Source organism: Pan troglodytes, chromosome 7 (assembly GCF_028858775.2).
Source record: "Pan troglodytes isolate AG18354 chromosome 7, NHGRI_mPanTro3-v2.0_pri, whole genome shotgun sequence".
NCBI lineage: Eukaryota > Metazoa > Chordata > Mammalia > Primates > Hominidae > Pan > Pan troglodytes.
In genome coordinates, this window is record NC_072405.2 from 47262897 (window position 1) to 47274270 (window position 11374).

The 11374-nt window shown below is 47.4% G+C and overlaps 1 long non-coding RNA gene across 1 annotated transcript; it reads left to right on the top strand.

Annotated features, from left to right (window-relative positions):
• The first annotated feature begins 3527 nt into the window (after window positions 1-3527).
• On the top strand, window positions 3528-7045 carry LOC134810853 (uncharacterized). Its single transcript, XR_010159495.1, has 2 exons — window positions 3528-3718; window positions 5761-7045. It is a non-coding gene; the product is annotated as an uncharacterized LOC134810853 (long non-coding RNA).
• The last annotated feature ends 4329 nt before the right edge of the window (window positions 7046-11374 follow it).

Here is an 11374-nt window from a genome sequence, read left to right on the forward strand (position 1 = left end):
TACTTAGGGATTCTTTCCATGCAGCCACTTCACTTTTCTTGATGTATATAAGAAAAATAAGGAGGCTGAGGTGGGAGGATCACTTGAGCCAAGGAGTTCGAGGCCTGCCTGGGGAACACAGGGAGACCCTTTCTCTACAAAAAGTACAAAAAAGGCACTTGAGCTCTCGGTGGCAGAAGAGAACTTGATTGGCCTGCTTTTCTTACTGTGGCTGCCAGGCTCCTGTCAGCCGCTCAGTGAGAAAGCTGCTCTCGCCCTTGCTCAGCCTTGGTGCTGGTCCTCTACCCAACTCTGCACCTGTCTTGCTGGTGCTGAGTCTGCCTTGTCAGGGCTGCCTGGCTTCCCTGCGGATGGCACCAGGGCAGGACAATGATGCCTCCGGATGAGCTTCCCCACCCTGACCTCTGTGGGCTTTGTCCAGCCTAGTCGGCCTCGCCTTGGCTACAGCCCAGGGAAGATTTGAGAAGTGGGAATTTCAGGAAGCTGGGGAAATCTTTTTTGGTGGGGGGACAGGGTCTCGCTGTGTTTCCCAGGCTGGAGTACAGTGGAACAATCATAGCTCACTGCAGCCTCCAGCACCTAGGCTTAAGCCATCCTCCGGCCTCAGCCTCCCTAGTAGCTGGGACCACAGGTGTGTGGGACCACATGTAGCTAATGTTTTAATTTTTTGTAGAGACAGGGTCTTGCTATGTTGCCCAGGCTGGTCTCGAATCCTTGGGCTCAAGCAATCTGCCCACCTTGGCCTCCCAAAGTGCTGGAATTACTGGCATGAACCACCATGACTGCTCGGGGAAATCTTTTAACAGACCGTAGAATCCGTTTGAATATGAGCTGTTGAGAAATGGGGAAGTTGGTGGGTGAGAGAGCATCGAGTTGGGGGTTTGTGACGGGAACAGAATAGGAATCAGTCTGACTGGACACTTGAAAGAAGTTTCCTTAAAATATGAAAATAATTTTGCAGAGGAATGTTTACACAAAAAACGATCTAAAGAAAAAACAGCTTACACACCGGAATCAAAATGTCACTTGATTCCCAGAGGGAATGAGCTCAGAAGTTAAAAAGAAAGGGATCCTTTCCAACTATTAAATGTATTTTTAAAGGCCCTTTCGGGTTTAAATTGGTTCCCGGAAGAACACAGGCACTTATCCCAGGGGAGGTATCTTTGCAGATGCAAATAGAAGGGCCCAGAAGCTCACCATTCAGAATGGGGGTGGCGGAGGCAGAGGACAGAGGGCAGGGAGGTCAACCAGAAATACTCCATCAATGGTGGTTTCAGCCGATAAATTCAGCCAGATTTTAAGATCAAGCATTTGGAATTTGAGAACTTCCCACAAGGGTTGCTTTTGTTTATCCTACTTCCCTGGCTGTTGGAGTTCGCAGGGAATGATATCATTGGAAGAACTTTGAAAGCAGGTCCAATTTTCTAAGGCACAACCTTCGGAATGGAAAACAGTTCTGCAAATTGGTTTGCAAGAGTCATAAATAAACTTTGAGTGGGGAGTTTTAATAAGTGTGCTGCCTGAGCAGTGAAGGAAGTTGAAAATGCAACTGCCCAACTGCTAGCAGCTAGCTGGTCACTGCAAGAAAAGGGAAACAGGGTTCCTGATTCCCAGTCCGGTGCTTTTATTATAAACTTGATCCTATGGTCTGGAAGTCAACCTCGTATAAGTATAAAAATAGCTTCAGAAGTGAAGCTGACTTACATATGAAGTGCAGAATAAGATGCCTCGTCTTCCCAGGCACCACACAAAATCTGGACCTCTAAGCAACTTATCACCATCTAAGGCCATCAAATCAAAAGGAAACAAGAAAGATGCTCCTACCTAGTTGAGGGGGAAGAAGGGGCTTGGGGGCCTGGGGCCTCAGGAGCTGACAGGTAGGCAACTCTTAAAGGTACTGTCATTTTGGGAAATTCTTACTTCCCTTTCTGCAAACCTCCAACTTCCTCCCCCTCCCCCAAGGCCCTTTAGAGCATCCTTCGTTTGCTCCTGGACACACCTTTGTCACTGTGCCTTAGGACAGTGGTCCCCAACCTTTAGCAGTCCCCAACCTTTCTGGTACCAGCGACCAGTTTCGCGGAAGACAATTTTTCCACGGATCAGGGGAGGCAGACTGGGGAAGGTTTCGGGATGCAACTGTTCCACCTCTGATCATCAGGCATTGGTTAGATTCTCATAAGCAGCGTGCAACCTAGATTCCTTGCACACGCAATTCACGGTAAGGTTTGTGCTTCTATGAGAATCCGATGCTGACGCTGATCTGACAGGACATGGAGCTCAGGCGGTCATGCTCACTCAAGGGCTGCTCACTTCCTGCTGTGTGGCCCTGTTCCTAAGAGGCCAGTCCCTGGCTCAGGGGTTGGGGACCCCTGCTTTAGGACAACAAAAGCCAGGGGAGTTCATTTTACTGCAGGTGACTTAAAGGGAGCACTGGTCATCCCACCTTACCCGCTTTCCATCCCTGCTTCTCATCTTTACCTGCAATCCACTCCTATGCAACTTTTCCGCCTGTTGTTTTGTGTCCAGGAGTCTCCCGAGTATTAGAGTTATTTGAATCAGAGCAACTCCGTTCTTGAATAGGGGCTGGGTAAAATAAGGCTGAGACCTGCTGGGCTGCATTCCCAGGAGGTTAAGGCATTCTTAGTCACAGGATGAGACAGGAGGTCAGCACAAGATACAGCTCATAAAGACCTTGCTCATGAAACAGGTTGCAGTAAGGAAGCCAGCCAAATCCCACCAAAACCAAGATGGCGACGAGGGTGACCTCTGGTCGTCCTCACTGCTACACTCCCACCAGCGCCATGACAGTTTACAAATGCCATGGCAACGTCAGGAAGTTACCCAATATGGTCTAAAAAGGGGAGGCATAAATAATCCACCCCTTGTTTAGCATGTAATCAAGAAATAACCATAAAAATGGGCAACCAGCAGCCCCGAGGGTAGCCATTCTTTTATTCCTCTACTTTCTTCATAAACTTGCTTCCACTTTGCTGTATGGACTTAGCTTGAATTCTTTCTTACAAGAGATCCAAGAACCCTCTCTTGGGGCCTGGATCAGGACCCCTTTCCAGTAACACGAGTAATGACTGATGAAGTGTGTGGTCAGTTAGCACTGAGTCTTCGGCAGTCTCCATTTATCTAGCAAACCTTTACCAAGCTCCTTCTACAATCCCAGCAGCATGCTGAATATTAAGGATTCAAGAGACCCAGTCCCGGTTCCTCCACAGCGCAGCACGGGAGTCTGAGAGTAAACCACCAATGCCACCAATGCAACAACTCTGGTCATGAGGGTTTGTTGGGGGTTCAAATTGTGGCCTTGGCAGCCAGCAGAGGGGAGACGAGGGAGGTGTACTTTCCTTAGAGATATGGGGGTGGACAATCCTATGGGTAGGATGCAGGTGAGAGGGAACAGGAAAGACACTGTACATCCAGAAAAACCATGTGCAGAGGAACGAGGCAAGAGACGGCATGCTGGGATGTCTGGAGCAGCAGGAGGCAAAGTTGAAGAGCCAGGCATGGGTCAAACTGTGGAGGAACCGTGAGCCATTGTTACGTGGAGGGGGTGGCGGGCAGTCCTTGTTCTTAGAGTTCCCAAGATGGTGGCGGACCGCTTCCAAGATGGCGGCGGGCCGCTTCCAAGATGGCGGCAAGCCTCTTGTTCTCTGACCTGGGGTTCTCGGCATCACAGATTCCAAGGAATGGAATCTTGGGCCATGCGGTGAGTGTTACAGCTCTATCAGAAGCTGTGGGTCATGGAATAAAACTGTGGAACCCAGCGACTAGTGTTTAGCTCGATTAGGATGAACCCGGGCACTTAGGCATGCAGGAACAAAGGGGAGCCTTTAGCCTGATTGGGAGCGGCAATGGGCGCCTCGCTGGATCAGCAGCACAGCAGACACGGTGCGGGATCTGGAGGGGTGGAAGTCAGCGATGGGTCTGCCACAGCGGCAAACAGCAGTGGTGGATGGCGAGCGAAAGCTCAGCTCGAGCAGTAACAAACACAGAGCAGCAGCGTGTGCAGTTGCAAGATTTAATAGAGTGAAAACAGAGCTCCCATAAAATGGGAGGGGACCCAAAGGGGGTTCCCGTTGCCGGCTTGAATGCCTGGGTTTATATCCCGATCATTGTCCCTCCCGCTGTGCTCTCAGGCAATAGATGATTGGCTATTTCTTTACCTCCTGTTTTAGCCTAATTGGCATTTTAGTGGGCTCTCTTTACTACCTGATTTGTCGGGTGTGAGCTAAGTTGCAAGCCCCATGTTTAAAGGTGGATGTGGTCAGCTTCCCAGCTAGGCTTAGGGATTCTTAGTTGGCCTAGGAAATCCAGCCAGTCCTGTCTCTCACCATCACAGGTGTCTGAGCAGGAGACTGGGATGGTCCAGTTTCTGATTTAGAAAAATCACCTGGGGCTGGAGTGGGGAGAAGAGATGGGTGGAGAGGTGAGCCTGTAGACAAATTAGATCAGGATCCCCACGTGGTCCCTCGGCAACCTTTGTCCCACTTCCACAATCTCTAAATTCTAGAGAAAGTGGGCCCTTGCTGAGATGGTGGCAGCAATCCTCTGAGAAGAATTCTCCAAGGGACCTCTCCATAGGTCTCTTTACACAGAGTTATGAGTCCATTTCCTGGACCTTTCTTAAACCCCCCAAATAAATAAAGTTCCAGGTAGGAGAACCTGAGACATTGCTAACGCACCCTGGGGCAGCAGTTTTCCAAGCGGGGCCCCAGATCACTAGGAGCAGCAGCATTGCATGAGAACTTTAAGATCTCATCTTCTTGAGACCTACTTTATAGCTGTTGAACCAGAAACTCTGGGGCCCAGCTACAGTGGGTTTTGTTTTTGCTTTTTTTTTTTTTTTTTAGAGACAGAGTCTTGCTCTGTTGCCCAGGTTGGAGTGCAATCGTATGATTATGGCTCACTGCAGCCTCTAACTCTTGGGCTCAAATGATCCTCCTACCTCAGCCTCCCAAGTAACTGGGACCACAGGGGTGCCACCATACCCAGCATTGTGACGGGCTTTCACTTTGCAGAGATGGGATCTCACTATGCTGCCCAGGCTGGTCTCAAATTCCTGGACTTGAGTGATTCTCCCACTTCGGCCTCCCAAAGTGCTGAGATTACAGGCATGAGCCACTATGCCCAGCCCCAGCTAGAAACACTAACAAGCTCCAGGTGATTCTGATGCAAGGTTCAAGTTTGAGAACCACTACCTTATGATAGCACAAACTCAGATGAGCTATATGGAGAACTGATCACCAGGCTCCCAACATCCTATTTTTGTTTTGTTTCTTTAAGAAAAAGAAAAGCTTCAAGCCTAATCAAAGTCACCACCAAGCAACTTAGATGTTCCATGTGTAGGCTGGGCGTGGTGGCTCAAGCCTGTCATCCTAACACCTTGGGAGGCTGAGGCGGGCGGATTTCTTGAACCCAGGAGTTCAAGACCAGCCTGGGCAATATAGTGAAACCCCATCTCTACAGAAATTACAACAATTAGCCAAGCCCAGTGGTGGTGCGTGCCTGTAGTCTCAGCTACTTGGGAGGCTGACGCGGGAGGATCACTTGAACCCAGGAGGTGTAGGTTGCAGTGAGCTGAGATTGTGCAACTGCACTCCAGCGTGGGCAACAGAGCTAGACCCTGTCTCAAAAACAAAAAAAAAAGGTTTTATTTGACAGACATGGAATGATTATAATTATGATTTATTTGATAATCTAGCAAATGATTTTTAAAAACCTACTATTTGCATTGTACTTTCTGGGCAGAGGGAAGAAAGAAATAAAAAAGACACAAGGTTCCTTCCTCCAGTAGGATTCCGCCATCACCACATCATCAATCATCATCATCATTATCAATCATCATCATCCAAACATCATCATTACTATCATCAATCATCACCATCTTCAAAAAACATCTTTTAATGCTAATGATAGTCACTTATAAGAATCCACGTCTGAAAATCCACAAGGGATTTCTGAGAACTCATTTTGTACCCAGCTCTGTTCCCTAAGGCTTCTGCCCACAACTGATTTGCTGTCTGGTTCAGTCAGAACTTGAACACAAGAAGCAATCAGTCACACAGGGCAGCAGATAATTGTGGGCTAAATGTTTCCAAGCTTAAGCAGGCCTGTGGATTCAAGAGTCCTCTTCCAGCTTTATGCAGATGGCCTTCATTTTCACTCCTTGCCTGAAGCCCTGTATTTTTCTTCTTTTTTTTTTTAAATCCAGATAGTGGCAATCATATGCTACAAGATAAACAAGGTGATGCCCTTTGCATCTCCCTACTCTCTTATCCACAGCAATTTCCCAGCCTATTTTTCAGAAACCCCCAAAGGAATTATCAGGCCGGCTGTGCACGGTGGCTCACACCTGTAATCCCAGCACTTTAGGATGCCAAGGCGGGTGGATCACCTGAGGTCAGGAGTTCGACACCAGCCTGGCCAACATGGTGAAACCCCGTCTCGACTGAAAATACAAAATTAGCCTGGCATGGTGGCACATGCCTGTGATCCCAGCTACTTGGGAGGCTGAGGCAGGAGAATCACTTGAGCCCAAGAGGCAGAGGTTGCAGTGAGCCAAGATTGCACCATTGCACCCCAACCTGGGCAACAGAGCGAGACTCTGTCTCAAAAAATAAAAATAAAAAAAGATAAAGGGGATTATTAGGCCTATCAGACCCCAAATACTGCCAGAATGAGGCCAGAATTTCCCAGGAATTGAGCTCCCACTCCCCACCCTGCAGGCATTGAGTCATGCGTCTCCAGGAGAGAGCATTTGGCTACACCTTTGGTGCTATCGAGGAAATCATGATGCCCAGTGGTCCACAGCTCTTAGGAATCTGAGCTTCTCTGGGTTTGTCCGTGGACGTGGGGAGAGGAGTCTTTTGGTGCCCTGACTCTAAGAACTTTGACCTTTAATTCTGAAGTCCTGGGCCCCTATCATCTCTCTCCCAAAGGGAGTGTTTGAGGATATGGCAACTGCGGCATTAACAGATGATTCTAGGAAGAAGAGGAAAAGGCCTGTTCTATAAATAAATGTACTGTTCCTGAATGAGGCACTGTCCTCCTCCCTACTCCCACCCAATCACCCTTGTGACTCGTTCAGAGCAGAGCAGAGCAGCCCCGAGCCAAGGATTAGTGTGATCACAAGGTGAACAATAGATACCCTGTCCATAAATACTCCTGGAGAGCTTTAGTCATTGACTAGGAGCCAGGAGTGGGGGAATAAGAAGAGGGGTAGGGAGAGAGCTGGAAGCCTGTAGGGCTAGCTTGAAACATCTACAGTTGTTTGTTAGTTTGTTTGTTTAAAAAAGCCCAACTTTCCTCCTGAATGTGAAAGTCTCTGGATGGCATGGAGAAGGGAGGGGACACGGGCTTCAGGAGGGGGATACTGGGAGGGATGGATGAACCCCAGAGAAGGACTCTTGTTTTTAGGGTGGTTAGCTTTATCCTCAGAGCACAGATCTGCCCCCAAAATCTTTGTTAAAAGAAACCCAAGAGCTGGCTGGGTGCGGTGGCTCATGCCTATAATCCCAGCACTTTGGGAGGCCAAGGCAGGTGGATCACCTGAGGTCAGGAGTTTGAGACCAGCCTGGCCAATATGAATATGGTGATACCCTGTCTCTACTAAAACACAAAAATTAGTTGGGCGTGGTTGTGGGCACCTGTAATCCCAGCTACTTGGAAGGCTGAGACAGGAGAATGGCTTGAACCCAAGAAGTGGAGGTTGTAGTGAGCCAAGATCATGCCACTTACACTCCAGCCTGCATGACAGAGCAAGACTCCACCTCGAAAAGAAAAGAAAAGAAAAGAAACCCAAGAGCTGGTACCACCAGCAATTTCAGAATCTCTTTTGTTATATCTTCAGTAAGCAGGAAGAGAGAGCAAGGCTCCTGCATTGATAAAGCTGGGAAACAGTTTAATATCTAACCTTTTTGGATATGAGGACCAATGAAGCCAAGCGATAATCTGTTGGAGGGGCCTGTTCTGTGGGTTCTGAGGACCCCAGGGATCTTTAAGTCCTCACTTTCTTTTTGGGCATGAACATTTGGGTGTTGCAGGCAGATAAAAGTGGTGGGGGAATGTGATCAAGAGATGGAAAGCTGCGTGTAGGAGCGCACTGCCCACCAGCATTGCACCTAAATAAAGAAGGCCACGATGTGCTGTGACAGTGCCACAGAACTGATAGTCTGCATTTTCACCAGGCAGAGGGGAGGACAGGGGGTGGGTCGGCTTTACTGTCACCAGCAGAGAACTTCCAGAGCAGCTTGGATGAATCATCTGGTGCACACGCACACTCAACATTTTAAAATATGGATGATGGGGCTGGGGAGGCGCCAACTCACAAAAGCTGACTGTTAGGTACATAATTTTTTGGACCCGGTGTGTCTAAATCCATCTTCAATTATTGATTCTTTTGATCCCTTTCAAGTGAAACTTTAAGTGACTTATCTAAAAATAGGCTACTGCTAAGCTTATGTTAGAAGGAGGTAAAAACCTAAGTTATTTAAGATGATGTGGCTAATGTAAGTGACTAATCAGAAAACAAATTAGCTAATTGGTTGTGGTCACAATGTTATTAACATTAGATGCTACTAACATCTTTGTTTTGCCTTTTTAAAAATTTTTTAAGAGACAGAGTCTCACTATGCTGCCCAGGCTGGTCCTGAACTCCTGGCCTCAAGAGATTCTCCTGCCTCAGCCTCCCAAGTAGCTGAGATTACAGGCATGAGCCACTGTGTCTGACTGTTTTATTTTTTAAAACCAAAGTTTAGGGCGAGGCATGGTGGCTTACACTTGTAATCCCAGTGCTTTGGGAGGCCAAGGCAGGAGGAGTGCTTAAGACCAGGAGTTGGAGACCAACCTGGGCAACATAGTGAGACCACTACAGAAAACTTAAAAATTAGCTGGGCCTGGTGGCTCACACCTGTAGTTCCAGCTGCCCAGGAGGCTGAGGAGGGAGGATCGCTTGGGCCCAGGAGTTCGAGGTTACAGTGAACTATGATTACACCACTGCATTCCAGCCTGGGCAACAGAGCAAGAACTTGTCTCAAAAACTTAAAAAATAAATAAAAATAAAACCAAGGTTTAGGTTCTGAGTTCCAGGGTGAATTTGTGTTTATAATTGATATTCAGAGCAAAAATTCACCATCCCTTTGTCCCCATGTTGGAGAAAGGGCATGGCTTTAGGTGGACAATAGATCTGACAAATGTTGCCATTTCTTATCCCCAGAAACAAAAAGCCACTGAATTAAATTCCTTATTTGTCTTTGGAGACACAGGTTCTACTTCTGCAGAAAAGATGAAAGCAGATTCTGGCCAAGCAAACGAGAATGTAAGAAACTCTTACGAGATTCAGAGGTCAAAAGCTAGCTAAACGTAGCTGTAAAGGACTTTTTTGTGTGTGTACTTGGAGCTATGTGAAGATGGACTCTACAGGAGGTGATAGTTAAGCAATACTAATGCCTTGCTGTGATCTAAAAGGCTAAAACTTGCTAAGTCAGTCCAGTTACAGATGTTTTGCACAAGATTATTATGTACAATGAACTTCATGGGCCCCTGCTCTGGAAACAGCATGTCCTCTGTATTAGATTAGTGAGCCAAGACATAAATATATGGAAAGCTAAAAAAATAACAAAACAAAAAGTCAGCTGAAATTTTTGACCATTAAGGTAGGAGAAACACTGACTTCAACTTCACCAAGAAGCTGCATTTTGGGCTGGGCGCCATGGGTCACCCCTGTAATCCCCCCACTTTAAGAGGCTGAGGAGGGGCTGGGCATGGTGGCTCATACCTATAATCCCAACACTTTGGGAGGCCGAATTAGGCCAGATTACTTGAGGTCAGGAGTTCAAGACCAGCCTGGCCAACATGGCGAAACCCTGCCTCTACTAAAAATACAAGAATTAGCCAGGCATGGTGGTGGGCCCGTGTAATCCCAGCTACTCGAGAGGCTGAGGCACAAGAATCGCTTGAACCTGGGAGGTGGAAGTTGCAGTGAGCTGAGATCACGCCACTGCACTTCAGCCTGGGTGACAAAGTAAGACTCTGTCTCAAAAAAAAAAAAAAAAAAAGAAGAAGAAGAAAAAAAAAAGTTGAGGAGGGAGGATCGCTTGAGACCAGGAGTTTGAGACCAGCCTGGGCAACATAGTGAAACCCTATCTCCAAAAAAGTAAAATTAAATTAAAAAAAAAAAAAAAGAAGTTGTCATTTGCTTGATGCTTAAGACCAAATGAAATCACCACAATTAGGATTTATGAAGAGAAGGGGCATCACCGTTTATAGCTTGATTTAAAGTTTTCACATCTTTCTTCAGAAATTGGTCATGGTTACATCTCACCTGAGCTGCAGCCAGCTGTCCTCTTCTAAGTTGTGCTGCTTGTGACGCAGGCGCAGGCAATGACATCCACTTGGCAAAGCTTCTGAATCAGCCGTATCCGGAGAGCAAGGGAACTTGGCACCATTGGTCTTCAGCACGGGGAACACATCTGCCTTCAGTTGTCCCCATCGTGACTTTTTTCAGTAAGAACTCATGCAACAGTAATCAGTGACAGCAGTTCTCAAACCTGGAGAGCAGAAGTGCACAGACTGGTCCTAGATGTATTTCCCTGGCCACCTCTTTGCTACCCCGGGCCACTTCTGCCCCACTTTCTTCCGAGCAGCAGCTGCTGAAAAGGCAGGAAGGGCACTCATTCTGAAGGTATTTCTCAGCACACGGCAAGCCCTTTGACAGGCAGCAGAGAAACCACTTTGAGCACTTGGCAGGGTCATTTTCTGATTCTTTTTCTTTTTTTTCTGTAACCCTTAACATCTGGTAATTTTGGGATTCTCTTTTGCTTCATCCTCATTTGTGGCCCAGTCCATGATAAGCAGACACAAGCTGGTAGGAGCCATGCATTGACCTTCAACGTCAAGGTCAAGAGACCTTGAAAAACATCCGTAGCTTTTGCTGCCTGTAACATACCGTCCAGTGCTTGATTATATAGCCCTAGTTTATCTTCTAATTATGTCTTGCCTATCAATGTGTCAATTAACAAACATCAATTGGTGCCTTCTATGGACAGAGTCATGATCTCCCTTCCCTAGATATAGGAAACAAGTTATTTACTTTTTTATTTTCCCCCACCTACACTCCGCAGTGCAGAGCACTTACCCGGAAATTATTGGAAGTTTTCAAATAGGGTCTCACTCTGTTGCCCAGGCTGGAATGCAGTGACACAATCATGGCTCACTGCATCCTCAACCTCCTGGGCTCAAGCAGTCCTCCCACCTCAGCTCCCTGAGTAGCTGGGACTACAGGCACGCCACCACACCCAGCTAATTTTTAATTTTTTTGCGGGGGGTGGGGACAGGGTCTCGTTCTGTTGCCAGGCTGGAGTGC